The following is a 22,625-nucleotide window of genomic DNA, read 5'->3' on the forward strand; positions in this document are numbered from 1 at the left end:
TCCCTTTTAGCGCTCCAACATTCTCAATCCATAAAGTTTTATCCATTTTTATAGGAGATTATTACCAAAAAAATGAAGATTTCTCTCCGATGTCGCCTCTCGCGTTTGCGTTTCGAAGACCATCAGTCGCCAACGTCCATACCACGTTGAATACACCGGTTCTCGTCCGATCACCGAAGTTAAGCAACGTCGGGCGCGGTCAGTACTTGGATGGGTGACCGCCTGGGAACACCGCGTGATGTTGGCTTTTTTGGCGTTTTTCTTTCGGCGGTTCCCTTTTAGCGCTCCAACATTCTCAATCCATAAAGTTTTATCCATTTTTATAGGAGATTATTACCAAAAAAATGAAGATTTCTCTCCGATGTCGCCTCTCGCGTTTACGTTTCGAAGACCATCAGTCGCCAACGTCCATACCACGTTGAATACACCGGTTCTCGTCCGATCACCGAAGTTAAGCAACGTCGGGCGCGGTCAGTACTTGGATGGGTGACCGCCTGGGAACACCGCGTGATGTTGGCTTTTTTGGCGTTTTTCTTTCGGCGGTTCCTTTTTAGCACTCCAATATTCTCAATCCGTAAACTTTTATCCATTTTTCATAGGAGATTATTAACAAAAAAATGAAGATTTCTCTCCGATGTCGACTCTCGCGTTTGCGTTTCGAAGACCATCAGTCGCCAACGTCCATACCACGTTGAATACACCGGTTCTCGTCCGATCACCGAAGTTAAGCAACGTCGGGCGCGGTCAGTACTTGGATGGGTGACCGCCTGGGAACACCGCGTGATGTTGGCTTTTTTGGCGTTTTTCTTTCGGCGGTTCCTTTTTAGCGCTCCAATATTCTCAATCCGTAAACTTTTATCCATTTTTCATAGGAGATTATTAACAAAAAAATGAAGATTTCTCTCCGATGTCGCCTCTCGCGTTTGCGTTTCGAAGACCATCAGTCGCCAACGTCCATACCACGTTGAATACACCGGTTCTCGTCCGATCACCGAAGTTAAGCAACGTCGGGCGCGGTCAGTACTTGGATGGGTGACCGCCTGGGAACACCGCGTGATGTTGGCTTTTTTGGCGTTTTTTTTCGGCGGTTCCTTTTTAGCGCTCCTGTATTCTCAATCCATAAACTTTTATCCATTTTCCATAGGAGATTATTAACAAAAAAATAAAGATTTCTCTCCGATGTCGCCTCTCGCGTTTGCGTTTCGAAGACCATCTGTCGCCAACGTCCATACCACGTTGAATACACCGGTTCTCGTCCGATCACCGAAGTAAAGCAACGTCGGGCGCGGTCAGTACTTGGATGGGTGACCGCCTGGGAACACCGCGTGATGTTGGCTTTTTTGGCGTTTTTCTTTCGGCGGTTCCTTTTTAGCTCTCCAATATTCTCAATCCGTAAACTTTTATCCATTTTTCATAGGAGATTATTAACAAAAAAATGAAGATTTCTCTCCGATGTCGCCTCTCGCGTTTGCGTTTCGAAGACCATCAGTCGCCAACGTCCATACCACGTTGAATACACCGGTTCTCGTCCGATCACCGAAGTTAAGCAACGTCGGGCGCGGTCAGTACTTGGATGGGTGACCGCCTGGGAACACCGCGTGATGTTGGCTTTTTTGGCGTTTTTCTTTCGGCGGTTCCCTTTTAGCGCTCCAACATTCTCAATCCATAAAGTTTTATCCATTTTTATAGGAGATTATTACCAAAAAAATGAAGATTTCTCTCCGATGTCGCCTCTCGCGTTTGCGTTTCGAAGACCATCAGTCGCCAACGTCCATACCACGTTGAATACACCGGTTCTCGTCCGATCACCGAAGTTAAGCAACGTCGGGCGCGGTCAGTACTTGGATGGGTGACCGCCTGGGAACACCGCGTGATGTTGGCTTTTTTGGCGTTTTTCTTTCGGCGGTTCCTTTTTAGCGCTCCAATATTCTCAATCCGTAAACTTTTATCCATTTTTCATAGGAGATTATTAACAAAAAAATGAAGATTTCTCTCCGATGTCGCCTCTCGCGTTTGCGTTTCGAAGACCATCAGTCGCCAACGTCCATACCACGTTGAATACACCGGTTCTCGTCCGATCACCGAAGATAAGCAACGTCGGGCGCGGTCAGTACTTGGATGGGTGACCGCCTGGGAACACCGCGTGATGTTGGCTTTTTTGGCGTTTTTCTTTCGGCGGTTCCTTTTTAGCGCTCCAATATTCTCAATCCGTAAACTTTTATCCATTTTTCATAGGAGATTATTAACAAAAAAATGAAGATTTCTCTCCGATGTCGCCTCTCGCGTTTGCGTTTCGAAGACCATCAGTCGCCAACGTCCATACCACGTTGAATACACCGGTTCTCGTCCGATCACCGAAGTTAAGCAACGTCGGGCGCGGTCAGTACTTGGATGGGTGACCGCCTGGGAACACCGCGTGATGTTGGCTTTTTTGGCGTTTTTCTTTCGGCGGTTCCCTTTTAGCGCTCCAACATTCTCAATCCATAAAGTTTTATCCATTTTTATAGGAGATTATTACCAAAAAAATGAAGATTTCTCTCCGATGTCGCCTCTCGCGTTTACGTTTCGAAGACCATCAGTCGCCAACGTCCATACCACGTTGAATACACCGGTTCTCGTCCGATCACCGAAGTTAAGCAACGTCGGGCGCGGTCAGTACTTGGATGGGTGACCGCCTGGGAACACCGCGTGATGTTGGCTTTTTTGGCGTTTTTCTTTCGGCGGTTCCTTTTTAGCACTCCAATATTCTCAATCCGTAAACTTTTATCCATTTTTCATAGGAGATTATTAACAAAAAAATGAAGATTTCTCTCCGATGTCGACTCTCGCGTTTGCGTTTCGAAGACCATCAGTCGCCAACGTCCATACCACGTTGAATACACCGGTTCTCGTCCGATCACCGAAGTTAAGCAACGTCGGGCGCGGTCAGTACTTGGATGGGTGACCGCCTGGGAACACCGCGTGATGTTGGCTTTTTTGGCGTTTTTCTTTCGGCGGTTCCTTTTTAGCGCTCCAATATTCTCAATCCGTAAACTTTCATCCATTTTTCATAGGAGATTATTAACAAAAAAATGAAGATTTCTCTCCGATGTCGCCTCTCGCGTTTGCGTTTCGAAGACCATCAGTCGCCAACGTCCATACCACGTTGAATACACCGGTTCTCGTCCGATCACCGAAGTTAAGCAACGTCGGGCGCGGTCAGTACTTGGATGGGTGACCGCCTGGGAACACCGCGTGATGTTGGCTTTTTTGGCGTTTTTCTTTCGGCGGTTCCTTTTTAGCGCTCCAATATTCTCAATCCGTAAACTTTTATCCATTTTTCATAGGAGATTATTAACAAAAAAATGAAGATTTCTCTCCGATGTCGCCTCTCGCGTTTGCGTTTCGAAGACCATCAGTCGCCAACGTCCATACCACGTTAAATACACCGGTTCTCGTCCGATCACCGAAGTTAAGCAACGTCGGGCGCGGTCAGTACTTGGATGGGTGACCGCCTGGGAACACCGCGTGATGTTGGCTTTTTTGGCGTTTTTCTTTCGGCGGTTCCTTTTTAGCGCTCCAATATTCTCAATCCGTAAACTTTTATCCATTTTTCATAGGAGATTATTAACAAAAAAATGAAGATTTCTCTCCGATGTCGCCTCTCGCGTTTGCGTTTCGAAGACCATCAGTCGCCAACGTCCATACCACGTTGAATACACCGGTTCTCGTCCGATCACCGAAGTTAAGCAACGTCGGGCACGGTCAGTACTTGGATGGGTGACCGCCTGGGAACACCGCGTGATGTTGGCTTTTTTGGCGTTTTTCTTTCGGCGGTTCCTTTTTAGCGCTCCAATATTCTCAATCCGTAAACTTTTATCCATTTTCCATAGGAGATTATTAACAAAAAAAAGAAGATTTCTCTCCGATGTCGCCTCTCGCGTTTGCGTTTCGAAGACCATCAGTCGCCAACGTCCATACCACGTTAAATACACCGGTTCTCGTCCGATCACCGAAGTTAAGCAACGTCGGGCGCGGTCAGTACTTGGATGGGTGACCGCCTGGGAACACCGCGTGATGTTGGCTTTTTTGGCGTTTTTTTTCGGCGGTTCCTTTTTAGCGCTCCTGTATTCTCAATCCATAAACTTTTATCCATTTTCCATAGGAGATTATTAACAAAAAAATGAAGATTTCTCTCCGATGTCGCCTCTCGCGTTTGCGTTTCGAAGACCATCTGTCGCCAACGTCCATACCACGTTGAATACACCGGTTCTCGTCCGATCACCGAAGTAAAGCAACGTCGGGCGCGGTCAGTACTTGGATGGGTGACCGCCTGGGAACACCGCGTGATGTTGGCTTTTTTGGCGTTTTTTTTCGGCGGTTCCTTTTTAGCGCTCCTGTATTCTCAATCCATAAACTTTTATCCATTTTTCAAAGGAGATTATTAATAAAAAAATGAAGATTTCTCTCCGATGTCGCCTCTCGCGTTTGCGTTTCGAAGACCATCAGTCGCCAACGTCCATACCACGTTGAATACACCGGTTCTCGTCCGATCACCGAAGTTAAGCAACGTCGGGCGCGGTCAGTACTTGGATGGGTGACCGCCTGGGAACACCGCGTGATGTTGGCTTTTTTGGCGTTTTTCTTTCGGCGGTTCCTTTTTAGCGCTCCAATATTCTCAATCCGTAAACTTTTATCCATTTTTCATAGGAGATTATTAACAAAAAAATGAAGATTTCTCTCCGATGTCGCCTCTCGCGTTTGCGTTTCGAAGACCATCAGTCGCCAACGTCCATACCACGTTGAATACACCGGTTCTCGTCCGATCACCGAAGTTAAGCAACGTCGGGCGCGGTCAGTACTTGGATGGGTGACCGCCTGGGAACACCGCGTGATGTTGGCTTTTTTGGCGTTTTTCTTTCGGCGGTTCCCTTTTAGCGCTCCAACATTCTCAATCCATAAAGTTTTATCCATTTTTATAGGAGATTATTACCAAAAAAATGAAGATTTCTCTCCGATGTCGCCTCTCGCGTTTACGTTTCGAAGACCATCAGTCGCCAACGTCCATACCACGTTGAATACACCGGTTCTCGTCCGATCACCGAAGTTAAGCAACGTCGGGCGCGGTCAGTACTTGGATGGGTGACCGCCTGGGAACACCGCGTGATGTTGGCTTTTTTGGCGTTTTTCTTTCGGCGGTTCCTTTTTAGCGCTCCAATATTCTCAATCCGTAAACTTTCATCCATTTTTCATAGGAGATTATTAACAAAAAAATGAAGATTTCTCTCCGATGTCGCCTCTCGCGTTTGCGTTTCGAAGACCATCAGTCGCCAACGTCCATACCACGTTGAATACACCGGTTCTCGTCCGATCACCGAAGTTAACCCTTTCACGACCACGGGGACGCCGGTGTCCCAAGCAAAAATCATGGATTAATTAAATATTTACGTAACCATTGTAAATTATTTTTTTGTTTTAATATTTTGGAAAGTACCTTTTTATTATTTTTTACTGGCAATATAGGATAACTAACACCGTTTATTGTTTATCGTCATCGGAACGTTAGAGTTCTTTTGGCGCGAATGATCTGCTGTTTGGAATAAATAATTGATATTGTAAAAGTGCTTTTCAAGTTTTTACAGTGTCAAATTATCATTACCTGTTAAGTAAATTGTTATTCTAAATATTCAGTAGTAATGTATTTATGTTGTATTCTGTGATAAATCGTTATAAAGATTATGGGACACGGATGTCCCTGTCGGCGTAAAGGGATACTTTTATACGGAATTTCTTAACTTTTGACCTGGTGATATACCAAAATGCTATCATTTTCTTATTCATATTTTTCTCAGAATATGTTTCGTAAGGGACGTGGAGTTTTTGAACTTCGAAAAAATAAAATTCTTCAAATTCTTGTGGGCGACAATAGCGATGAGGAAGATGACTTAGTGCTTGATGACGAAGACCAAAGACTTCTAGTACAGGATGATGACCAAGGGGTATTTGATGTCGAGGTTGAAGAGACGACGACTCTTCAACGGCAAGAATCACCTGATCCTTCAACGTCTCAAAAAATCAATCCATCTAATCATTAACCAATCCATCAACAACAGGAATTGTTTCGCCGAGTACCACAAATAACTTGCCCTATTATATTTATATTATTCATGAAAAAGTAAAAAAGAGTACACTAAGTAACAAATGTACATTATTTACAACAAAACAGACTTACCAACAAGTAAACCAAAATTTAGAGTTTAAGTAGAAAGTAACCCTTAGCGACCATAGGGACATATTTGTCCCATAAATTTCCAAGAAAAATGTAAAACTTTTTTTAATTTTTATTATAAATTATGTTTTTAGGATGCCTATTAATTCATTACATCTAGCTAAATTAATTAAATAAGGCACCGTAACCTTATGGTCCTGAAAGGGTTAAGCAACGTCGGGCGCGGTCAGTACTTGGATGGGTGACCGCCTGGGAACACCGCGTGATGTTGGCTTTTTTGGCGTTTTTCTTTCGGCGGTTCCCTTTTAGCGCTCCAACATTCTCAATCCATAAAGTTTTATCCATTTTTATAGGAGATTATTACCAAAAAAATGAAGATTTCTCTCCGATGTCGCCTCTCGCGTTTGCGTTTCGAAGACCATCAGTCGCCAACGTCCATACCACGTTGAATACACCGGTTCTCGTCCGATCACCGAAGTTAAGCAACGTCGGGCGCGGTCAGTACTTGGATGGGTGACCGCCTGGGAACACCGCGTGATGTTGGCTTTTTTGGCGTTTTTCTTTCGGCGGTTCCTTTTTAGCGCTCCAATATTCTCAATCCGTAAACTTTTATCCATTTTTCATAGGAGATTATTAACAAAAAAATGAAGATTTCTCTCCGATGTCGCCTCTCGCGTTTGCGTTTCGAAGACCATCAGTCGCCAACGTCCATACCACGTTGAATACACCGGTTCTCGTCCGATCACCGAAGATAAGCAACGTCGGGCGCGGTCAGTACTTGGATGGGTGACCGCCTGGGAACACCGCGTGATGTTGGCTTTTTTGGCGTTTTTCTTTCGGCGGTTCCTTTTTAGCGCTCCAATATTCTCAATCCGTAAACTTTTATCCATTTTTCATAGGAGATTATTAACAAAAAAATGAAGATTTCTCTCCGATGTCGCCTCTCGCGTTTGCGTTTCGAAGACCATCAGTCGCCAACGTCCATACCACGTTGAATACACCGGTTCTCGTCCGATCACCGAAGTTAAGCAACGTCGGGCGCGGTCAGTACTTGGATGGGTGACCGCCTGGGAACACCGCGTGATGTTGGCTTTTTTGGCGTTTTTCTTTCGGCGGTTCCCTTTTAGCGCTCCAACATTCTCAATCCATAAAGTTTTATCCATTTTTATAGGAGATTATTACCAAAAAAATGAAGATTTCTCTCCGATGTCGCCTCTCGCGTTTACGTTTCGAAGACCATCAGTCGCCAACGTCCATACCACGTTGAATACACCGGTTCTCGTCCGATCACCGAAGTTAAGCAACGTCGGGCGCGGTCAGTACTTGGATGGGTGACCGCCTGGGAACACCGCGTGATGTTGGCTTTTTTGGCGTTTTTCTTTCGGCGGTTCCTTTTTAGCACTCCAATATTCTCAATCCGTAAACTTTTATCCATTTTTCATAGGAGATTATTAACAAAAAAATGAAGATTTCTCTCCGATGTCGCCTCTCGCGTTTGCGTTTCGAAGACCATCTGTCGCCAACGTCCATACCACGTTGAATACACCGGTTCTCGTCCGATCACCGAAGTTAAGCAACGTCGGGCGCGGTCAGTACTTGGATGGGTGACCGCCTGGGAACACCGCGTGATGTTGGCTTTTTTGGCGTTTTTTTTCGGCGGTTCCTTTTTAGCGCTCCTGTATTCTCAATCCATAAACTTTTATCCATTTTTCAAAGGAGATTATTAATAAAAAAATGAAGATTTCTCTCCGATGTCGCCTCTCGCGTTTGCGTTTCGAAGACCATCAGTCGCCAACGTCCATACCACGTTGAATACACCGGTTCTCGTCCGATCACCGAAGTTAAGCAACGTCGGGCGCGGTCAGTACTTGGATGGGTGACCGCCTGGGAACACCGCGTGATGTTGGCTTTTTTGGCGTTTTTCTTTCGGCGGTTCCTTTTTAGCGCTCCAATATTCTCAATCCGTAAACTTTTATCCATTTTTCATAGGAGATTATTAACAAAAAAATGAAGATTTCTCTCCGATGTCGCCTCTCGCGTTTGCGTTTCGAAGACCATCAGTCGCCAACGTCCATACCACGTTGAATACACCGGTTCTCGTCCGATCACCGAAGTTAAGCAACGTCGGGCGCGGTCAGTACTTGGATGGGTGACCGCCTGGGAACACCGCGTGATGTTGGCTTTTTTGGCGTTTTTCTTTCGGCGGTTCCCTTTTAGCGCTCCAACATTCTCAATCCATAAAGTTTTATCCATTTTTATAGGAGATTATTACCAAAAAAATGAAGATTTCTCTCCGATGTCGCCTCTCGCGTTTGCGTTTCGAAGACCATCAGTCGCCAACGTCCATACCACGTTGAATACACCGGTTCTCGTCCGATCACCGAAGTTAAGCAACGTCGGGCGCGGTCAGTACTTGGATGGGTGACCGCCTGGGAACACCGCGTGATGTTGGCTTTTTTGGCGTTTTTTTTCGGCGGTTCCTTTTTAGCGCTCCTGTATTCTCAATCCATAAACTTTTATCCATTTTTCAAAGGAGATTATTAATAAAAAAATGAAGATTTCTCTCCGATGTCGCCTCTCGCGTTTGCGTTTCGAAGACCATCAGTCGCCAACGTCCATACCACGTTGAATACACCGGTTCTCGTCCGATCACCGAAGTTAAGCAACGTCGGGCGCGGTCAGTACTTGGATGGGTGACCGCCTGGGAACACCGCGTGATGTTGGCTTTTTTGGCGTTTTTTTTCGGCGGTTCCTTTTTAGCGCTCCTGTATTCTCAATCCATAAACTTTTATCCATTTTTCATAGGAGATTATTAACAAAAAAATGAAGATTTCTCTCCGATGTTGCCTCTCGCGTTTGCGTTTCGAAGACCATCAGTCGCCAACGTCCATACCACGTTGAATACACCGGTTCTCGTCCGATCACCGAAGTTAAGCAACGTCGGGCGCGGTCAGTACTTGGATGGGTGACCGCCTGGGAACACCGCGTGATGTTGGCTTTTTTAGCGTTTTTCTTTCAGCGGTTCCCTCTTTTAGCGCTTCAATATTCTCAATTCATAAACTTTTGTTTTGCATGTCATTCGTCAATTTTTATCGTTGTTAAAACTGGCGCTCTTTACTGTCTTATACTTAGCCTAATTTTGTAATATTTTGATACACGACTCCTTTTTTGTTCACGATGTGAACTATTATAGCACAAAATAAAACCCAAGTTGATTTCACCTTCAAAATCTTTTTAAAATACTGTAACCAATTTTCTTAATCATACTTTATACATGGAAAAACCTTTAAGAAGGATCGCTTTCTTACTTGACTATTTATTGTTTTCAATTGCGTTCAGGTTATTTTTTATGATAACAATTCAAATTATTAATATTTTGTGTTTTTATTTTCTAGTAACAAAAGGTGATTTTTTCAGGCCGATCACACTGCCATCTCGTAGCATTTAGATGAGTCCGCTGTCGTTACTCTGCCATTTCAATATTTTCCCTGTAGATGGCGCTCTTCTTCGCCAAATAAATACCATACAACCCTAAATTTTTACCCCTCTACGATCAACCCTTATTATTAAATTGAAAATTAAAAATATTTTTTTTGCAAAACAACATTTTCGGGATCAGCTAGTTATACATAATATCGAGTTTAACGTAGATAAATACAAAAGAAAAAAACGTGGGCAGGTTGCCTACTCGATGCGAAAAGAACTTTCATTAAAGCTGAAGAGTACACCAATACTTCGCTTTGCGTCGTTTTTTTTTAATTTAATTTAATTTTATTTTTTAAAAGATGGCAACACTTTTGTTTTTAATTGCATTACGCCATCAAAACTCGGGGATTCTCTTTCTAACCAAAAATCAACGCAATTTGAATACAGTTTTATTTTCACTTTGTTTTGCTAATTTTAAAAGTTCAGTTTTAATTAAGTAGTGTGTTGTGCTTATTTTAAAAGAGAATAATAAATTAATATAAATTTTTACGCGTTGTTTCTGGTTATCAAAAAGGTAAATATTATTACAATTTATTTAATTGGCAGAGTTATGTTATTTTTGTTTTTTAAATGTTCACTTTGTTCAATTTTCTTTTTAAAAAGTAGTATTTTCGTGACCCTGGAACCTATCTTCGATCTTTATGTGGTTTGCTATAGAAAATCTTAATTCACTTTGCGGCGTTTCAATTTGCGTCGTGTTTTTTTGGAACCTAACTACGACGCAAGGTGAGGTATTGGCGTATTATATATATATGTGTCGATCACTCTCTTACAACCAAAATATATTCCAAACCTTTTGTAGATAATAATAAGTTTAATTGAACAATAGTAACGGCTTGAAAATAAAAATGAAACTGCATTGTATGCTTATTCTATGTTGATGTTATTGCTCTTAGCTCGAAGACAGCTTCATCGGAGCTGAGTTCACGGAGCGGAAGAATCTGTGAACTTAAAAACTAAGAATAAGGCTGGTAGAGCGCGTACCAGTTTCACGATGACGCTCGCACGTAGCAAAGGGCTCTACTTGTGTAAAGCTGTGTTATGAATGTGTTCATTGTTATGACGTGTACATGCGGCATAGTATGTATTATAGTAACAAACATTGTTTAACTTCGCAAAGGAAATACTGAAGATGTCGACTTAGTTTTCAAATTTGTTATACAACGAAAGGCACATACGATACACTGGTAAGTATTGTATGTGAGTGGACGATGAAGTACAAATCTTCACAAGGAAAGATCTCTGAGACCAAGCAGTAGCCATTATTATGTAATGCAATTTCCGCCGATTTATCTATTTAGTGTGGACGTTGAAAAAAAAATATTGAAGAAAATAACAAAGACATAACAGAGAATTAGGATTCGGTTTCGAAGATCACCAAGATGGTGTTTGCGCATCGAAGACGAACGGTCGCCAACGTCCATACCACGTTGAATACACCGGTTCTCGTCCGATCACCGAAGTTAAGCAACGTCGGGCGCGGTCAGTACTTGGATGGGTGACCGCCTGGGAACACCGCGTGATGTTGGCTTTTTTGGCGTTTTTCTTTCGGCGGTTCCTTTTTAGCGCTCCAATATTCTCAATCCGTAAACTTTTATCCATTTTTCATAGGAGATTATTAACAAAAAAATGAAGATTTCTCTCCGATGTCGCCTCTCGCGTTTGCGTTTCGAAGACCATCAGTCGCCAACGTCCATACCACGTTGAATACACCGGTTCTCGTCCGATCACCGAAGTTAAGCAACGTCGGGCGCGGTCAGTACTTGGATGGGTGACCGCCTGGGAACACCGCGTGATGTTGGCTTTTTTGGCGTTTTTCTTTCGGCGGTTCCCTTTTAGCGCTCCAACATTCTCAATCCATAAAGTTTTATCCATTTTTATAGGAGATTATTACCAAAAAAATGAAGATTTCTCTCCGATGTCGCCTCTCGCGTTTACGTTTCGAAGACCATCAGTCGCCAACGTCCATACCACGTTGAATACACCGGTTCTCGTCCGATCACCGAAGTTAAGCAACGTCGGGCGCGGTCAGTACTTGGATGGGTGACCGCCTGGGAACACCGCGTGATGTTGGCTTTTTTGGCGTTTTTCTTTCGGCGGTTCCTTTTTAGCGCTCCAATATTCTCAATCCGTAAACTTTTATCCATTTTTCATAGGAGATTATTAACAAAAAAATGAAGATTTCTCTCCGATGTCGCCTCTCGCGTTTGCGTTTCGAAGACCATCAGTCGCCAACGTCCATACCACGTTGAATACACCGGTTCTCGTCCGATCACCGAAGTTAAGCAACGTCGGGCGCGGTCAGTACTTGGATGGGTGACCGCCTGGGAACACCGCGTGATGTTGGCTTTTTTGGCGTTTTTCTTTCGGCGGTTCCCTTTTAGCGCTCCAACATTCTCAATCCATAAAGTTTTATCCATTTTTATAGGAGATTATTACCAAAAAAATGAAGATTTCTCTCCGATGTCGCCTCTCGCGTTTACGTTTCGAAGACCATCAGTCGCCAACGTCCATACCACGTTGAATACACCGGTTCTCGTCCGATCACCGAAGTTAAGCAACGTCGGGCGCGGTCAGTACTTGGATGGGTGACCGCCTGGGAACACCGCGTGATGTTGGCTTTTTTGGCGTTTTTCTTTCGGCGGTTCCTTTTTAGCGCTCCAATATTCTCAATCCGTAAACTTTTATCCATTTTTCATAGGAGATTATTAACAAAAAAATGAAGATTTCTCTCCGATGTCGCCTCTCGCGTTTGCGTTTCGAAGACCATCAGTCGCCAACGTCCATACCACGTTGAATACACCGGTTCTCGTCCGATCACCGAAGATAAGCAACGTCGGGCGCGGTCAGTACTTGGATGGGTGACCGCCTGGGAACACCGCGTGATGTTGGCTTTTTTGGCGTTTTTCTTTCGGCGGTTCCTTTTTAGCGCTCCAATATTCTCAATCCGTAAACTTTTATCCATTTTTCATAGGAGATTATTAACAAAAAAATGAAGATTTCTCTCCGATGTCGCCTCTCGCGTTTGCGTTTCGAAGACCATCAGTCGCCAACGTCCATACCACGTTGAATACACCGGTTCTCGTCCGATCACCGAAGTTAAGCAACGTCGGGCGCGGTCAGTACTTGGATGGGTGACCGCCTGGGAACACCGCGTGATGTTGGCTTTTTTGGCGTTTTTTTTCGGCGGTTCCTTTTTAGCGCTCCTGTATTCTCAATCCATAAACTTTTATCCATTTTTCAAAGGAGATTATTAATAAAAAAATGAAGATTTCTCTCCGATGTCGCCTCTCGCGTTTGCGTTTCGAAGACCATCAGTCGCCAACGTCCATACCACGTTGAATACACCGGTTCTCGTCCGATCACCGAAGTTAAGCAACGTCGGGCGCGGTCAGTACTTGGATGGGTGACCGCCTGGGAACACCGCGTGATGTTGGCTTTTTTGGCGTTTTTTTTCGGCGGTTCCTTTTTAGCGCTCCTGTATTCTCAATCCATAAACTTTTATCCATTTTTCATAGGAGATTATTAACAAAAAAATGAAGATTTCTCTCCGATGTTGCCTCTCGCGTTTGCGTTTCGAAGACCATCAGTCGCCAACGTCCATACCACGTTGAATACACCGGTTCTCGTCCGATCACCGAAGTTAAGCAACGTCGGGCGCGGTCAGTACTTGGATGGGTGACCGCCTGGGAACACCGCGTGATGTTGGCTTTTTTAGCGTTTTTCTTTCAGCGGTTCCCTCTTTTAGCGCTTCAATATTCTCAATTCATAAACTTTTGTTTTGCATGTCATTCGTCAATTTTTATCGTTGTTAAAACTGGCGCTCTTTACTGTCTTATACTTAGCCTAATTTTGTAATATTTTGATACACGACTCCTTTTTTGTTCACGATGTGAACTATTATAGCACAAAATAAAACCCAAGTTGATTTCACCTTCAAAATCTTTTTAAAATACTGTAACCAATTTTCTTAATCATACTTTATACATGGAAAAACCTTTAAGAAGGATCGCTTTCTTACTTGACTATTTATTGTTTTCAATTGCGTTCAGGTTATTTTTTATGATAACAATTCAAATTATTAATATTTTGTGTTTTTATTTTCTAGTAACAAAAGGTGATTTTTTCAGGCCGATCACACTGCCATCTCGTAGCATTTAGATGAGTCCGCTGTCGTTACTCTGCCATTTCAATATTTTCCCTGTAGATGGCGCTCTTCTTCGCCAAATAAATACCATACAACCCTAAATTTTTACCCCTCTACGATCAACCCTTATTATTAAATTGAAAATTAAAAATATTTTTTTTGCAAAACAACATTTTCGGGATCAGCTAGTTATACATAATATCGAGTTTAACGTAGATAAATACAAAAGAAAAAAACGTGGGCAGGTTGCCTACTCGATGCGAAAAGAACTTTCATTAAAGCTGAAGAGTACACCAATACTTCGCTTTGCGTCGTTTTTTTTTAATTTAATTTAATTTTATTTTTTAAAAGATGGCAACACTTTTGTTTTTAATTGCATTACGCCATCAAAACTCGGGGATTCTCTTTCTAACCAAAAATCAACGCAATTTGAATACAGTTTTATTTTCACTTTGTTTTGCTAATTTTAAAAGTTCAGTTTTAATTAAGTAGTGTGTTGTGCTTATTTTAAAAGAGAATAATAAATTAATATAAATTTTTACGCGTTGTTTCTGGTTATCAAAAAGGTAAATATTATTACAATTTATTTAATTGGCAGAGTTATGTTATTTTTGTTTTTTAAATGTTCACTTTGTTCAATTTTCTTTTTAAAAAGTAGTATTTTCGTGACCCTGGAACCTATCTTCGATCTTTATGTGGTTTGCTATAGAAAATCTTAATTCACTTTGCGGCGTTTCAATTTGCGTCGTGTTTTTTTGGAACCTAACTACGACGCAAGGTGAGGTATTGGCGTATTATATATATATGTGTCGATCACTCTCTTACAACCAAAATATATTCCAAACCTTTTGTAGATAATAATAAGTTTAATTGAACAATAGTAACGGCTTGAAAATAAAAATGAAACTGCATTGTATGCTTATTCTATGTTGATGTTATTGCTCTTAGCTCGAAGACAGCTTCATCGGAGCTGAGTTCACGGAGCGGAAGAATCTGTGAACTTAAAAACTAAGAATAAGGCTGGTAGAGCGCGTACCAGTTTCACGATGACGCTCGCACGTAGCAAAGGGCTCTACTTGTGTAAAGCTGTGTTATGAATGTGTTCATTGTTATGACGTGTACATGCGGCATAGTATGTATTATAGTAACAAACATTGTTTAACTTCGCAAAGGAAATACTGAAGATGTCGACTTAGTTTTCAAATTTGTTATACAACGAAAGGCACATACGATACACTGGTAAGTATTGTATGTGAGTGGACGATGAAGTACAAATCTTCACAAGGAAAGATCTCTGAGACCAAGCAGTAGCCATTATTATGTAATGCAATTTCCGCCGATTTATCTATTTAGTGTGGACGTTGAAAAAAAAATATTGAAGAAAATAACAAAGACATAACAGAGAATTAGGATTCGGTTTCGAAGATCACCAAGATGGTGTTTGCGCATCGAAGACGAACGGTCGCCAACGTCCATACCACGTTGAATACACCGGTTCTCGTCCGATCACCGAAGTTAAGCAACGTCGGGCGCGGTCAGTACTTGGATGGGTGACCGCCTGGGAACACCGCGTGATGTTGGCTTTTTTGGCGTTTTTCTTTCGGCGGTTCCTTTTTAGCGCTCCAATATTCTCAATCCGTAAACTTTTATCCATTTTTCATAGGAGATTATTAACAAAAAAATGAAGATTTCTCTCCGATGTCGCCTCTCGCGTTTGCGTTTCGAAGACCATCAGTCGCCAACGTCCATACCACGTTGAATACACCGGTTCTCGTCCGATCACCGAAGTTAAGCAACGTCGGGCGCGGTCAGTACTTGGATGGGTGACCGCCTGGGAACACCGCGTGATGTTGGCTTTTTTGGCGTTTTTCTTTCGGCGGTTCCCTTTTAGCGCTCCAACATTCTCAATCCATAAAGTTTTATCCATTTTTATAGGAGATTATTACCAAAAAAATGAAGATTTCTCTCCGATGTCGCCTCTCGCGTTTGCGTTTCGAAGACCATCAGTCGCCAACGTCCATACCACGTTGAATACACCGGTTCTCGTCCGATCACCGAAGTTAAGCAACGTCGGGCGCGGTCAGTACTTGGATGGGTGACCGCCTGGGAACACCGCGTGATGTTGGCTTTTTTGGCGTTTTTCTTTCGGCGGTTCCTTTTTAGCGCTCCAATATTCTCAATCCGTAAACTTTTATCCATTTTTCATAGGAGATTATTAACAAAAAAATGAAGATTTCTCTCCGATGTCGCCTCTCGCGTTTGCGTTTCGAAGACCATCAGTCGCCAACGTCCATACCACGTTGAATACACCGGTTCTCGTCCGATCACCGAAGTTAAGCAACGTCGGGCGCGGTCAGTACTTGGATGGGTGACCGCCTGGGAACACCGCGTGATGTTGGCTTTTTTGGCGTTTTTTTTCGGCGGTTCCTTTTTAGCGCTCCTGTATTCTCAATCCATAAACTTTTATCCATTTTTCAAAGGAGATTATTAATAAAAAAATGAAGATTTCTCTCCGATGTCGCCTCTCGCGTTTGCGTTTCGAAGACCATCAGTCGCCAACGTCCATACCACGTTGAATACACCGGTTCTCGTCCGATCACCGAAGTTAAGCAACGTCGGGCGCGGTCAGTACTTGGATGGGTGACCGCCTGGGAACACCGCGTGATGTTGGCTTTTTTGGCGTTTTTCTTTCGGCGGTTCCTTTTTAGCGCTCCAATATTCTCAATCCGTAAACTTTTATCCATTTTTCATAGGAGATTATTAACAAAAAAATGAAGATTTCTCTCCGATGTCGCCTCTCGCGTTTGCGTTTCGAAGACCATCAGTCGCCAACGTCCATACCACGTTGAATACACCGGTTCTCGTCCGATCACCGAAGTTAAGCAACGTCGGGCGCGGTCAGTACTTGGATGGGTGACCGCCTGGGAACACCGCGTGATGTTGGCTTTTTTGGCGTTTTTTTTCGGCGGTTCCTTTTTAGCACTCCAATATTCTCAATCCGTAAACTTTTATCCATTTTTCATAGGCGATTATTAACAAAAAAATGAAGATTTCTCTCCGATGTCGCCTCTCGCGTTTGCGTTTCGAAGACCATCAGTCGCCAACGTCCATACCACGTTAAATACACCGGTTCTCGTCCGATCACCGAAGTTAAGCAACGTCGGGCGCGGTCAGTACTTGGATGGGTGACCGCCTGGGAACACCGCGTGATGTTGGCTTTTTTGGCGTTTTTTTTCGGCGGTTCCTTTTTAGCGCTCCTGTATTCTCAATCCATAAACTTTTATCCATTTTTCATAGGAGATTATTAACAAAAAAATGAAGATTTCTCTCCGATGTTGCCTCTCGCGTTTGCGTTTCGAAGACCATCAGTCGCCAACGTCCATACCACGTTGAATACACCGGTTCTCGTCCGATCACCGAAGTTAAGCAACGTCGGGCGCGGTCAGTACTTGGATGGGTGACCGCCTGGGAACACCGCGTGATGTTGGCTTTTTTAGCGTTTTTCTTTCAGCGGTTCCCTCTTTTAGCGCTTCAATATTCTCAATTCATAAACTTTTGTTTTGCATGTCATTCGTCAATTTTTATCGTTGTTAAAACTGGCGCTCTTTACTGTCTTATACTTAGCCTAATTTTGTAATATTTTGATACACGACTCCTTTTTTGTTCACGATGTGAACTATTATAGCACAAAATAAAACCCAAGTTGATTTCACCTTCAAAATCTTTTTAAAATACTGTAACCAATTTTCTTAATCATACTTTATACATGGAAAAACCTTTAAGAAGGATCGCTTTCTTACTTGACTATTTATTGTTTTCAATTGCGTTCAGGTTATTTTTTATGATAACAATTCAAATTATTAATATTTTGTGTTTTTATTTTCTAGTAACAAAAGGTGATTTTTTCAGGCCGATCACACTGCCATCTCGTAGCATTTAGATGAGTCCGCTGTCGTTACTCTGCCATTTCAATATTTTCCCTGTAGATGGCGCTCTTCTTCGCCAAATAAATACCATACAACCCTAAATTTTTACCCCTCTACGATCAACCCTTATTATTAAATTGAAAATTAAAAATATTTTTTTTGCAAAACAACATTTTCGGGATCAGCTAGTTATACATAATATCGAGTTTAACGTAGATAAATACAAAAGAAAAAAACGTGGGCAGGTTGCCTACTCGATGCGAAAAGAACTTTCATTAAAGCTGAAGAGTACACCAATACTTCGCTTTGCGTCGTTTTTTTTTAATTTAATTTAATTTTATTTTTTAAAAGATGGCAACACTTTTGTTTTTAATTGCATTACGCCATCAAAACTCGGGGATTCTCTTTCTAACCAAAAATCAACGCAATTTGAATACAGTTTTATTTTCACTTTGTTTTGCTAATTTTAAAAGTTCAGTTTTAATTAAGTAGTGTGTTGTGCTTATTTTAAAAGAGAATAATAAATTAATATAAATTTTTACGCGTTGTTTCTGGTTATCAAAAAGGTAAATATTATTACAATTTATTTAATTGGCAGAGTTATGTTATTTTTGTTTTTTAAATGTTCACTTTGTTCAATTTTCTTTTTAAAAAGTAGTATTTTCGTGACCCTGGAACCTATCTTCGATCTTTATGTGGTTTGCTATAGAAAATCTTAATTCACTTTGCGGCGTTTCAATTTGCGTCGTGTTTTTTTGGAACCTAACTACGACGCAAGGTGAGGTATTGGCGTATTATATATATATGTGTCGATCACTCTCTTACAACCAAAATATATTCCAAACCTTTTGTAGATAATAATAAGTTTAATTGAACAATAGTAACGGCTTGAAAATAAAAATGAAACTGCATTGTATGCTTATTCTATGTTGATGTTATTGCTCTTAGCTCGAAGACAGCTTCATCGGAGCTGAGTTCACGGAGCGGAAGAATCTGTGAACTTAAAAACTAAGAATAAGGCTGGTAGAGCGCGTACCAGTTTCACGATGACGCTCGCACGTAGCAAAGGGCTCTACTTGTGTAAAGCTGTGTTATGAATGTGTTCATTGTTATGACGTGTACATGCGGCATAGTATGTATTATAGTAACAAACATTGTTTAACTTCGCAAAGGAAATACTGAAGATGTCGACTTAGTTTTCAAATTTGTTATACAACGAAAGGCACATACGATACACTGGTAAGTATTGTATGTGAGTGGACGATGAAGTACAAATCTTCACAAGGAAAGATCTCTGAGACCAAGCAGTAGCCATTATTATGTAATGCAATTTCCGCCGATTTATCTATTTAGTGTGGACGTTGAAAAAAAAATATTGAAGAAAATAACAAAGACATAACAGAGAATTAGGATTCGGTTTCGAAGATCACCAAGATGGTGTTTGCGCATCGAAGACGAACGGTCGCCAACGTCCATACCACGTTGAATACACCGGTTCTCGTCCGATCACCGAAGTTAAGCAACGTCGGGCGCGGTCAGTACTTGGATGGGTGACCGCCTGGGAACACCGCGTGATGTTGGCTTTTTTGGCGTTTTTCTTTCGGCGGTTCCTTTTTAGCGCTCCAATATTCTCAATCCGTAAACTTTTATCCATTTTTCATAGGAGATTATTAACAAAAAAATGAAGATTTCTCTCCGATGTCGCCTCTCGCGTTTGCGTTTCGAAGACCATCAGTCGCCAACGTCCATACCACGTTGAATACACCGGTTCTCGTCCGATCACCGAAGTTAAGCAACGTCGGGCGCGGTCAGTACTTGGATGGGTGACCGCCTGGGAACACCGCGTGATGTTGGCTTTTTTGGCGTTTTTCTTTCGGCGGTTCCCTTTTAGCGCTCCAACATTCTCAATCCATAAAGTTTTATCCATTTTTATAGGAGATTATTACCAAAAAAATGAAGATTTCTCTCCGATGTCGCCTCTCGCGTTTGCGTTTCGAAGACCATCAGTCGCCAACGTCCATACCACGTTGAATACACCGGTTCTCGTCCGATCACCGAAGTTAAGCAACGTCGGGCGCGGTCAGTACTTGGATGGGTGACCGCCTGGGAACACCGCGTGATGTTGGCTTTTTTGGCGTTTTTCTTTCGGCGGTTCCTTTTTAGCGCTCCAATATTCTCAATCCGTAAACTTTTATCCATTTTTCATAGGAGATTATTAACAAAAAAATGAAGATTTCTCTCCGATGTCGCCTCTCGCGTTTGCGTTTCGAAGACCATCAGTCGCCAACGTCCATACCACGTTGAATACACCGGTTCTCGTCCGATCACCGAAGTTAAGCAACGTCGGGCGCGGTCAGTACTTGGATGGGTGACCGCCTGGGAACACCGCGTGATGTTGGCTTTTTTGGCGTTTTTTTTCGGCGGTTCCTTTTTAGCGCTCCTGTATTCTCAATCCATAAACTTTTATCCATTTTTCAAAGGAGATTATTAATAAAAAAATGAAGATTTCTCTCCGATGTCGCCTCTCGCGTTTGCGTTTCGAAGACCATCAGTCGCCAACGTCCATACCACGTTGAATACACCGGTTCTCGTCCGATCACCGAAGTTAAGCAACGTCGGGCGCGGTCAGTACTTGGATGGGTGACCGCCTGGGAACACCGCGTGATGTTGGCTTTTTTGGCGTTTTTCTTTCGGCGGTTCCTTTTTAGCGCTCCAATATTCTCAATCCGTAAACTTTTATCCATTTTTCATAGGAGATTATTAACAAAAAAATGAAGATTTCTCTCCGATGTCGCCTCTCGCGTTTGCGTTTCGAAGACCATCAGTCGCCAACGTCCATACCACGTTGAATACACCGGTTCTCGTCCGATCACCGAAGTTAAGCAACGTCGGGCGCGGTCAGTACTTGGATGGGTGACCGCCTGGGAACACCGCGTGATGTTGGCTTTTTTGGCGTTTTTTTTCGGCGGTTCCTTTTTAGCACTCCAATATTCTCAATCCGTAAACTTTTATCCATTTTTCATAGGCGATTATTAACAAAAAAATGAAGATTTCTCTCCGATGTCGCCTCTCGCGTTTGCGTTTCGAAGACCATCAGTCGCCAACGTCCATACCACGTTAAATACACCGGTTCTCGTCCGATCACCGAAGTTAAGCAACGTCGGGCGCGGTCAGTACTTGGATGGGTGACCGCCTGGGAACACCGCGTGATGTTGGCTTTTTTGGCGTTTTTTTTCGGCGGTTCCTTTTTAGCGCTCCTGTATTCTCAATCCATAAACTTTTATCCATTTTTCATAGGAGATTATTAACAAAAAAATGAAGATTTCTCTCCGATGTTGCCTCTCGCGTTTGCGTTTCGAAGACCATCAGTCGCCAACGTCCATACCACGTTGAATACACCGGTTCTCGTCCGATCACCGAAGTTAAGCAACGTCGGGCGCGGTCAGTACTTGGATGGGTGACCGCCTGGGAACACCGCGTGATGTTGGCTTTTTTAGCGTTTTTCTTTCAGCGGTTCCCTCTTTTAGCGCTTCAATATTCTCAATTCATAAACTTTTGTTTTGCATGTCATTCGTCAATTTTTATCGTTGTTAAAACTGGCGCTCTTTACTGTCTTATACTTAGCCTAATTTTGTAATATTTTGATACACGACTCCTTTTTTGTTCACGATGTGAACTATTATAGCACAAAATAAAACCCAAGTTGATTTCACCTTCAAAATCTTTTTAAAATACTGTAACCAATTTTCTTAATCATACTTTATACATGGAAAAACCTTTAAGAAGGATCGCTTTCTTACTTGACTATTTATTGTTTTCAATTGCGTTCAGGTTATTTTTTATGATAACAATTCAAATTATTAATATTTTGTGTTTTTATTTTCTAGTAACAAAAGGTGATTTTTTCAGGCCGATCACACTGCCATCTCGTAGCATTTAGATGAGTCCGCTGTCGTTACTCTGCCATTTCAATATTTTCCCTGTAGATGGCGCTCTTCTTCGCCAAATAAATACCATACAACCCTAAATTTTTACCCCTCTACGATCAACCCTTATTATTAAATTGAAAATTAAAAATATTTTTTTTGCAAAACAACATTTTCGGGATCAGCTAGTTATACATAATATCGAGTTTAACGTAGATAAATACAAAAGAAAAAAACGTGGGCAGGTTGCCTACTCGATGCGAAAAGAACTTTCATTAAAGCTGAAGAGTACACCAATACTTCGCTTTGCGTCGTTTTTTTTTAATTTAATTTAATTTTATTTTTTAAAAGATGGCAACACTTTTGTTTTTAATTGCATTACGCCATCAAAACTCGGGGATTCTCTTTCTAACCAAAAATCAACGCAATTTGAATACAGTTTTATTTTCACTTTGTTTTGCTAATTTTAAAAGTTCAGTTTTAATTAAGTAGTGTGTTGTGCTTATTTTAAAAGAGAATAATAAATTAATATAAATTTTTACGCGTTGTTTCTGGTTATCAAAAAGGTAAATATTATTACAATTTATTTAATTGGCAGAGTTATGTTATTTTTGTTTTTTAAATGTTCACTTTGTTCAATTTTCTTTTTAAAAAGTAGTATTTTCGTGACCCTGGAACCTATCTTCGATCTTTATGTGGTTTGCTATAGAAAATCTTAATTCACTTTGCGGCGTTTCAATTTGCGTCGTGTTTTTTTGGAACCTAACTACGACGCAAGGTGAGGTATTGGCGTATTATATATATATGTGTCGATCACTCTCTTACAACCAAAATATATTCCAAACCTTTTGTAGATAATAATAAGTTTAATTGAACAATAGTAACGGCTTGAAAATAAAAATGAAACTGCATTGTATGCTTATTCTATGTTG

At 41.9% G+C, this 22,625-nt stretch overlaps 54 non-coding genes across 54 annotated transcripts; all 54 read left to right on the top strand.

The window, feature by feature from the left end:
• The first annotated feature begins 128 nt into the window (after positions 1-128).
• Positions 129-247, top strand: LOC137920797 (5S ribosomal RNA). Its single transcript, XR_011107047.1, has one exon. It is a non-coding gene; the product is annotated as a 5S ribosomal RNA (ribosomal RNA).
• Positions 248-400: 153 nt separating this feature from the next.
• Positions 401-519, top strand: LOC137920798 (5S ribosomal RNA). The gene has a single exon (XR_011107048.1). It is a non-coding gene; the product is annotated as a 5S ribosomal RNA (ribosomal RNA).
• Positions 520-673: 154 nt separating this feature from the next.
• On the top strand, positions 674-792 carry LOC137920799 (5S ribosomal RNA). The gene has a single exon (XR_011107049.1). It is a non-coding gene; the product is annotated as a 5S ribosomal RNA (ribosomal RNA).
• A 154-nt stretch (positions 793-946) lies between these two features.
• Positions 947-1,065, top strand: LOC137920800 (5S ribosomal RNA). The gene has a single exon (XR_011107050.1). It is a non-coding gene; the product is annotated as a 5S ribosomal RNA (ribosomal RNA).
• A 153-nt stretch (positions 1,066-1,218) lies between these two features.
• LOC137920628 (5S ribosomal RNA) lies at positions 1,219-1,337 on the top strand. Its single transcript, XR_011106889.1, has one exon. It is a non-coding gene; the product is annotated as a 5S ribosomal RNA (ribosomal RNA).
• A 154-nt stretch (positions 1,338-1,491) lies between these two features.
• On the top strand, positions 1,492-1,610 carry LOC137920801 (5S ribosomal RNA). Its single transcript, XR_011107051.1, has one exon. It is a non-coding gene; the product is annotated as a 5S ribosomal RNA (ribosomal RNA).
• A 153-nt stretch (positions 1,611-1,763) lies between these two features.
• On the top strand, positions 1,764-1,882 carry LOC137920803 (5S ribosomal RNA). The gene has a single exon (XR_011107052.1). It is a non-coding gene; the product is annotated as a 5S ribosomal RNA (ribosomal RNA).
• A 154-nt stretch (positions 1,883-2,036) lies between these two features.
• LOC137920599 (5S ribosomal RNA) lies at positions 2,037-2,155 on the top strand. The gene has a single exon (XR_011106862.1). It is a non-coding gene; the product is annotated as a 5S ribosomal RNA (ribosomal RNA).
• Positions 2,156-2,309: 154 nt separating this feature from the next.
• On the top strand, positions 2,310-2,428 carry LOC137920804 (5S ribosomal RNA). The gene has a single exon (XR_011107053.1). It is a non-coding gene; the product is annotated as a 5S ribosomal RNA (ribosomal RNA).
• A 153-nt stretch (positions 2,429-2,581) lies between these two features.
• LOC137920805 (5S ribosomal RNA) lies at positions 2,582-2,700 on the top strand. Its single transcript, XR_011107054.1, has one exon. It is a non-coding gene; the product is annotated as a 5S ribosomal RNA (ribosomal RNA).
• Positions 2,701-2,854: 154 nt separating this feature from the next.
• On the top strand, positions 2,855-2,973 carry LOC137920806 (5S ribosomal RNA). Its single transcript, XR_011107055.1, has one exon. It is a non-coding gene; the product is annotated as a 5S ribosomal RNA (ribosomal RNA).
• A 154-nt stretch (positions 2,974-3,127) lies between these two features.
• Positions 3,128-3,246, top strand: LOC137920808 (5S ribosomal RNA). Its single transcript, XR_011107057.1, has one exon. It is a non-coding gene; the product is annotated as a 5S ribosomal RNA (ribosomal RNA).
• A 154-nt stretch (positions 3,247-3,400) lies between these two features.
• On the top strand, positions 3,401-3,519 carry LOC137920671 (5S ribosomal RNA). Its single transcript, XR_011106930.1, has one exon. It is a non-coding gene; the product is annotated as a 5S ribosomal RNA (ribosomal RNA).
• Positions 3,520-3,673: 154 nt separating this feature from the next.
• Positions 3,674-3,792, top strand: LOC137920657 (5S ribosomal RNA). The gene has a single exon (XR_011106917.1). It is a non-coding gene; the product is annotated as a 5S ribosomal RNA (ribosomal RNA).
• Positions 3,793-3,946: 154 nt separating this feature from the next.
• Positions 3,947-4,065, top strand: LOC137920672 (5S ribosomal RNA). Its single transcript, XR_011106931.1, has one exon. It is a non-coding gene; the product is annotated as a 5S ribosomal RNA (ribosomal RNA).
• Positions 4,066-4,218: 153 nt separating this feature from the next.
• Positions 4,219-4,337, top strand: LOC137920629 (5S ribosomal RNA). The gene has a single exon (XR_011106890.1). It is a non-coding gene; the product is annotated as a 5S ribosomal RNA (ribosomal RNA).
• Positions 4,338-4,490: 153 nt separating this feature from the next.
• LOC137920809 (5S ribosomal RNA) lies at positions 4,491-4,609 on the top strand. Its single transcript, XR_011107058.1, has one exon. It is a non-coding gene; the product is annotated as a 5S ribosomal RNA (ribosomal RNA).
• Positions 4,610-4,763: 154 nt separating this feature from the next.
• On the top strand, positions 4,764-4,882 carry LOC137920810 (5S ribosomal RNA). The gene has a single exon (XR_011107059.1). It is a non-coding gene; the product is annotated as a 5S ribosomal RNA (ribosomal RNA).
• Positions 4,883-5,035: 153 nt separating this feature from the next.
• LOC137920811 (5S ribosomal RNA) lies at positions 5,036-5,154 on the top strand. Its single transcript, XR_011107060.1, has one exon. It is a non-coding gene; the product is annotated as a 5S ribosomal RNA (ribosomal RNA).
• A 1,481-nt stretch (positions 5,155-6,635) lies between these two features.
• On the top strand, positions 6,636-6,754 carry LOC137920812 (5S ribosomal RNA). Its single transcript, XR_011107061.1, has one exon. It is a non-coding gene; the product is annotated as a 5S ribosomal RNA (ribosomal RNA).
• Positions 6,755-6,908: 154 nt separating this feature from the next.
• On the top strand, positions 6,909-7,027 carry LOC137920600 (5S ribosomal RNA). The gene has a single exon (XR_011106863.1). It is a non-coding gene; the product is annotated as a 5S ribosomal RNA (ribosomal RNA).
• Positions 7,028-7,181: 154 nt separating this feature from the next.
• LOC137920813 (5S ribosomal RNA) lies at positions 7,182-7,300 on the top strand. The gene has a single exon (XR_011107062.1). It is a non-coding gene; the product is annotated as a 5S ribosomal RNA (ribosomal RNA).
• A 153-nt stretch (positions 7,301-7,453) lies between these two features.
• On the top strand, positions 7,454-7,572 carry LOC137920814 (5S ribosomal RNA). The gene has a single exon (XR_011107063.1). It is a non-coding gene; the product is annotated as a 5S ribosomal RNA (ribosomal RNA).
• Positions 7,573-7,726: 154 nt separating this feature from the next.
• Positions 7,727-7,845, top strand: LOC137920815 (5S ribosomal RNA). Its single transcript, XR_011107064.1, has one exon. It is a non-coding gene; the product is annotated as a 5S ribosomal RNA (ribosomal RNA).
• Positions 7,846-7,998: 153 nt separating this feature from the next.
• Positions 7,999-8,117, top strand: LOC137920816 (5S ribosomal RNA). Its single transcript, XR_011107065.1, has one exon. It is a non-coding gene; the product is annotated as a 5S ribosomal RNA (ribosomal RNA).
• Positions 8,118-8,271: 154 nt separating this feature from the next.
• On the top strand, positions 8,272-8,390 carry LOC137920817 (5S ribosomal RNA). Its single transcript, XR_011107066.1, has one exon. It is a non-coding gene; the product is annotated as a 5S ribosomal RNA (ribosomal RNA).
• A 153-nt stretch (positions 8,391-8,543) lies between these two features.
• Positions 8,544-8,662, top strand: LOC137920820 (5S ribosomal RNA). Its single transcript, XR_011107068.1, has one exon. It is a non-coding gene; the product is annotated as a 5S ribosomal RNA (ribosomal RNA).
• Positions 8,663-8,815: 153 nt separating this feature from the next.
• LOC137920821 (5S ribosomal RNA) lies at positions 8,816-8,934 on the top strand. The gene has a single exon (XR_011107069.1). It is a non-coding gene; the product is annotated as a 5S ribosomal RNA (ribosomal RNA).
• A 153-nt stretch (positions 8,935-9,087) lies between these two features.
• On the top strand, positions 9,088-9,206 carry LOC137920822 (5S ribosomal RNA). The gene has a single exon (XR_011107070.1). It is a non-coding gene; the product is annotated as a 5S ribosomal RNA (ribosomal RNA).
• A 1,900-nt stretch (positions 9,207-11,106) lies between these two features.
• Positions 11,107-11,225, top strand: LOC137920823 (5S ribosomal RNA). The gene has a single exon (XR_011107071.1). It is a non-coding gene; the product is annotated as a 5S ribosomal RNA (ribosomal RNA).
• A 154-nt stretch (positions 11,226-11,379) lies between these two features.
• Positions 11,380-11,498, top strand: LOC137920824 (5S ribosomal RNA). The gene has a single exon (XR_011107072.1). It is a non-coding gene; the product is annotated as a 5S ribosomal RNA (ribosomal RNA).
• A 153-nt stretch (positions 11,499-11,651) lies between these two features.
• LOC137920826 (5S ribosomal RNA) lies at positions 11,652-11,770 on the top strand. The gene has a single exon (XR_011107074.1). It is a non-coding gene; the product is annotated as a 5S ribosomal RNA (ribosomal RNA).
• A 154-nt stretch (positions 11,771-11,924) lies between these two features.
• Positions 11,925-12,043, top strand: LOC137920827 (5S ribosomal RNA). The gene has a single exon (XR_011107075.1). It is a non-coding gene; the product is annotated as a 5S ribosomal RNA (ribosomal RNA).
• Positions 12,044-12,196: 153 nt separating this feature from the next.
• LOC137920828 (5S ribosomal RNA) lies at positions 12,197-12,315 on the top strand. The gene has a single exon (XR_011107076.1). It is a non-coding gene; the product is annotated as a 5S ribosomal RNA (ribosomal RNA).
• A 154-nt stretch (positions 12,316-12,469) lies between these two features.
• LOC137920601 (5S ribosomal RNA) lies at positions 12,470-12,588 on the top strand. Its single transcript, XR_011106864.1, has one exon. It is a non-coding gene; the product is annotated as a 5S ribosomal RNA (ribosomal RNA).
• Positions 12,589-12,742: 154 nt separating this feature from the next.
• LOC137920829 (5S ribosomal RNA) lies at positions 12,743-12,861 on the top strand. The gene has a single exon (XR_011107077.1). It is a non-coding gene; the product is annotated as a 5S ribosomal RNA (ribosomal RNA).
• Positions 12,862-13,014: 153 nt separating this feature from the next.
• On the top strand, positions 13,015-13,133 carry LOC137920830 (5S ribosomal RNA). The gene has a single exon (XR_011107078.1). It is a non-coding gene; the product is annotated as a 5S ribosomal RNA (ribosomal RNA).
• A 153-nt stretch (positions 13,134-13,286) lies between these two features.
• Positions 13,287-13,405, top strand: LOC137920832 (5S ribosomal RNA). Its single transcript, XR_011107080.1, has one exon. It is a non-coding gene; the product is annotated as a 5S ribosomal RNA (ribosomal RNA).
• A 1,900-nt stretch (positions 13,406-15,305) lies between these two features.
• Positions 15,306-15,424, top strand: LOC137920833 (5S ribosomal RNA). Its single transcript, XR_011107081.1, has one exon. It is a non-coding gene; the product is annotated as a 5S ribosomal RNA (ribosomal RNA).
• A 154-nt stretch (positions 15,425-15,578) lies between these two features.
• LOC137920835 (5S ribosomal RNA) lies at positions 15,579-15,697 on the top strand. The gene has a single exon (XR_011107082.1). It is a non-coding gene; the product is annotated as a 5S ribosomal RNA (ribosomal RNA).
• A 153-nt stretch (positions 15,698-15,850) lies between these two features.
• LOC137920836 (5S ribosomal RNA) lies at positions 15,851-15,969 on the top strand. The gene has a single exon (XR_011107083.1). It is a non-coding gene; the product is annotated as a 5S ribosomal RNA (ribosomal RNA).
• Positions 15,970-16,123: 154 nt separating this feature from the next.
• Positions 16,124-16,242, top strand: LOC137920837 (5S ribosomal RNA). Its single transcript, XR_011107084.1, has one exon. It is a non-coding gene; the product is annotated as a 5S ribosomal RNA (ribosomal RNA).
• Positions 16,243-16,395: 153 nt separating this feature from the next.
• On the top strand, positions 16,396-16,514 carry LOC137920838 (5S ribosomal RNA). Its single transcript, XR_011107085.1, has one exon. It is a non-coding gene; the product is annotated as a 5S ribosomal RNA (ribosomal RNA).
• A 154-nt stretch (positions 16,515-16,668) lies between these two features.
• LOC137920839 (5S ribosomal RNA) lies at positions 16,669-16,787 on the top strand. The gene has a single exon (XR_011107086.1). It is a non-coding gene; the product is annotated as a 5S ribosomal RNA (ribosomal RNA).
• Positions 16,788-16,940: 153 nt separating this feature from the next.
• Positions 16,941-17,059, top strand: LOC137920673 (5S ribosomal RNA). Its single transcript, XR_011106932.1, has one exon. It is a non-coding gene; the product is annotated as a 5S ribosomal RNA (ribosomal RNA).
• Positions 17,060-17,212: 153 nt separating this feature from the next.
• LOC137920840 (5S ribosomal RNA) lies at positions 17,213-17,331 on the top strand. The gene has a single exon (XR_011107087.1). It is a non-coding gene; the product is annotated as a 5S ribosomal RNA (ribosomal RNA).
• A 1,900-nt stretch (positions 17,332-19,231) lies between these two features.
• Positions 19,232-19,350, top strand: LOC137920841 (5S ribosomal RNA). Its single transcript, XR_011107088.1, has one exon. It is a non-coding gene; the product is annotated as a 5S ribosomal RNA (ribosomal RNA).
• A 154-nt stretch (positions 19,351-19,504) lies between these two features.
• Positions 19,505-19,623, top strand: LOC137920842 (5S ribosomal RNA). Its single transcript, XR_011107089.1, has one exon. It is a non-coding gene; the product is annotated as a 5S ribosomal RNA (ribosomal RNA).
• Positions 19,624-19,776: 153 nt separating this feature from the next.
• LOC137920844 (5S ribosomal RNA) lies at positions 19,777-19,895 on the top strand. The gene has a single exon (XR_011107091.1). It is a non-coding gene; the product is annotated as a 5S ribosomal RNA (ribosomal RNA).
• A 154-nt stretch (positions 19,896-20,049) lies between these two features.
• Positions 20,050-20,168, top strand: LOC137920845 (5S ribosomal RNA). The gene has a single exon (XR_011107092.1). It is a non-coding gene; the product is annotated as a 5S ribosomal RNA (ribosomal RNA).
• A 153-nt stretch (positions 20,169-20,321) lies between these two features.
• On the top strand, positions 20,322-20,440 carry LOC137920846 (5S ribosomal RNA). Its single transcript, XR_011107093.1, has one exon. It is a non-coding gene; the product is annotated as a 5S ribosomal RNA (ribosomal RNA).
• A 154-nt stretch (positions 20,441-20,594) lies between these two features.
• On the top strand, positions 20,595-20,713 carry LOC137920847 (5S ribosomal RNA). Its single transcript, XR_011107094.1, has one exon. It is a non-coding gene; the product is annotated as a 5S ribosomal RNA (ribosomal RNA).
• Positions 20,714-20,866: 153 nt separating this feature from the next.
• LOC137920675 (5S ribosomal RNA) lies at positions 20,867-20,985 on the top strand. Its single transcript, XR_011106934.1, has one exon. It is a non-coding gene; the product is annotated as a 5S ribosomal RNA (ribosomal RNA).
• Positions 20,986-21,138: 153 nt separating this feature from the next.
• Positions 21,139-21,257, top strand: LOC137920848 (5S ribosomal RNA). The gene has a single exon (XR_011107095.1). It is a non-coding gene; the product is annotated as a 5S ribosomal RNA (ribosomal RNA).
• The last annotated feature ends 1,368 nt before the right edge of the window (positions 21,258-22,625 follow it).

This window comes from Battus philenor, unplaced genomic scaffold (assembly GCF_028537555.1).
Source record: "Battus philenor isolate CCGP_79_NKW_IND1 unplaced genomic scaffold, ilBatPhil1.0.hap1 SCAF_18, whole genome shotgun sequence".
Taxonomy (NCBI): Eukaryota; Metazoa; Arthropoda; class Insecta; order Lepidoptera; family Papilionidae; genus Battus; species Battus philenor.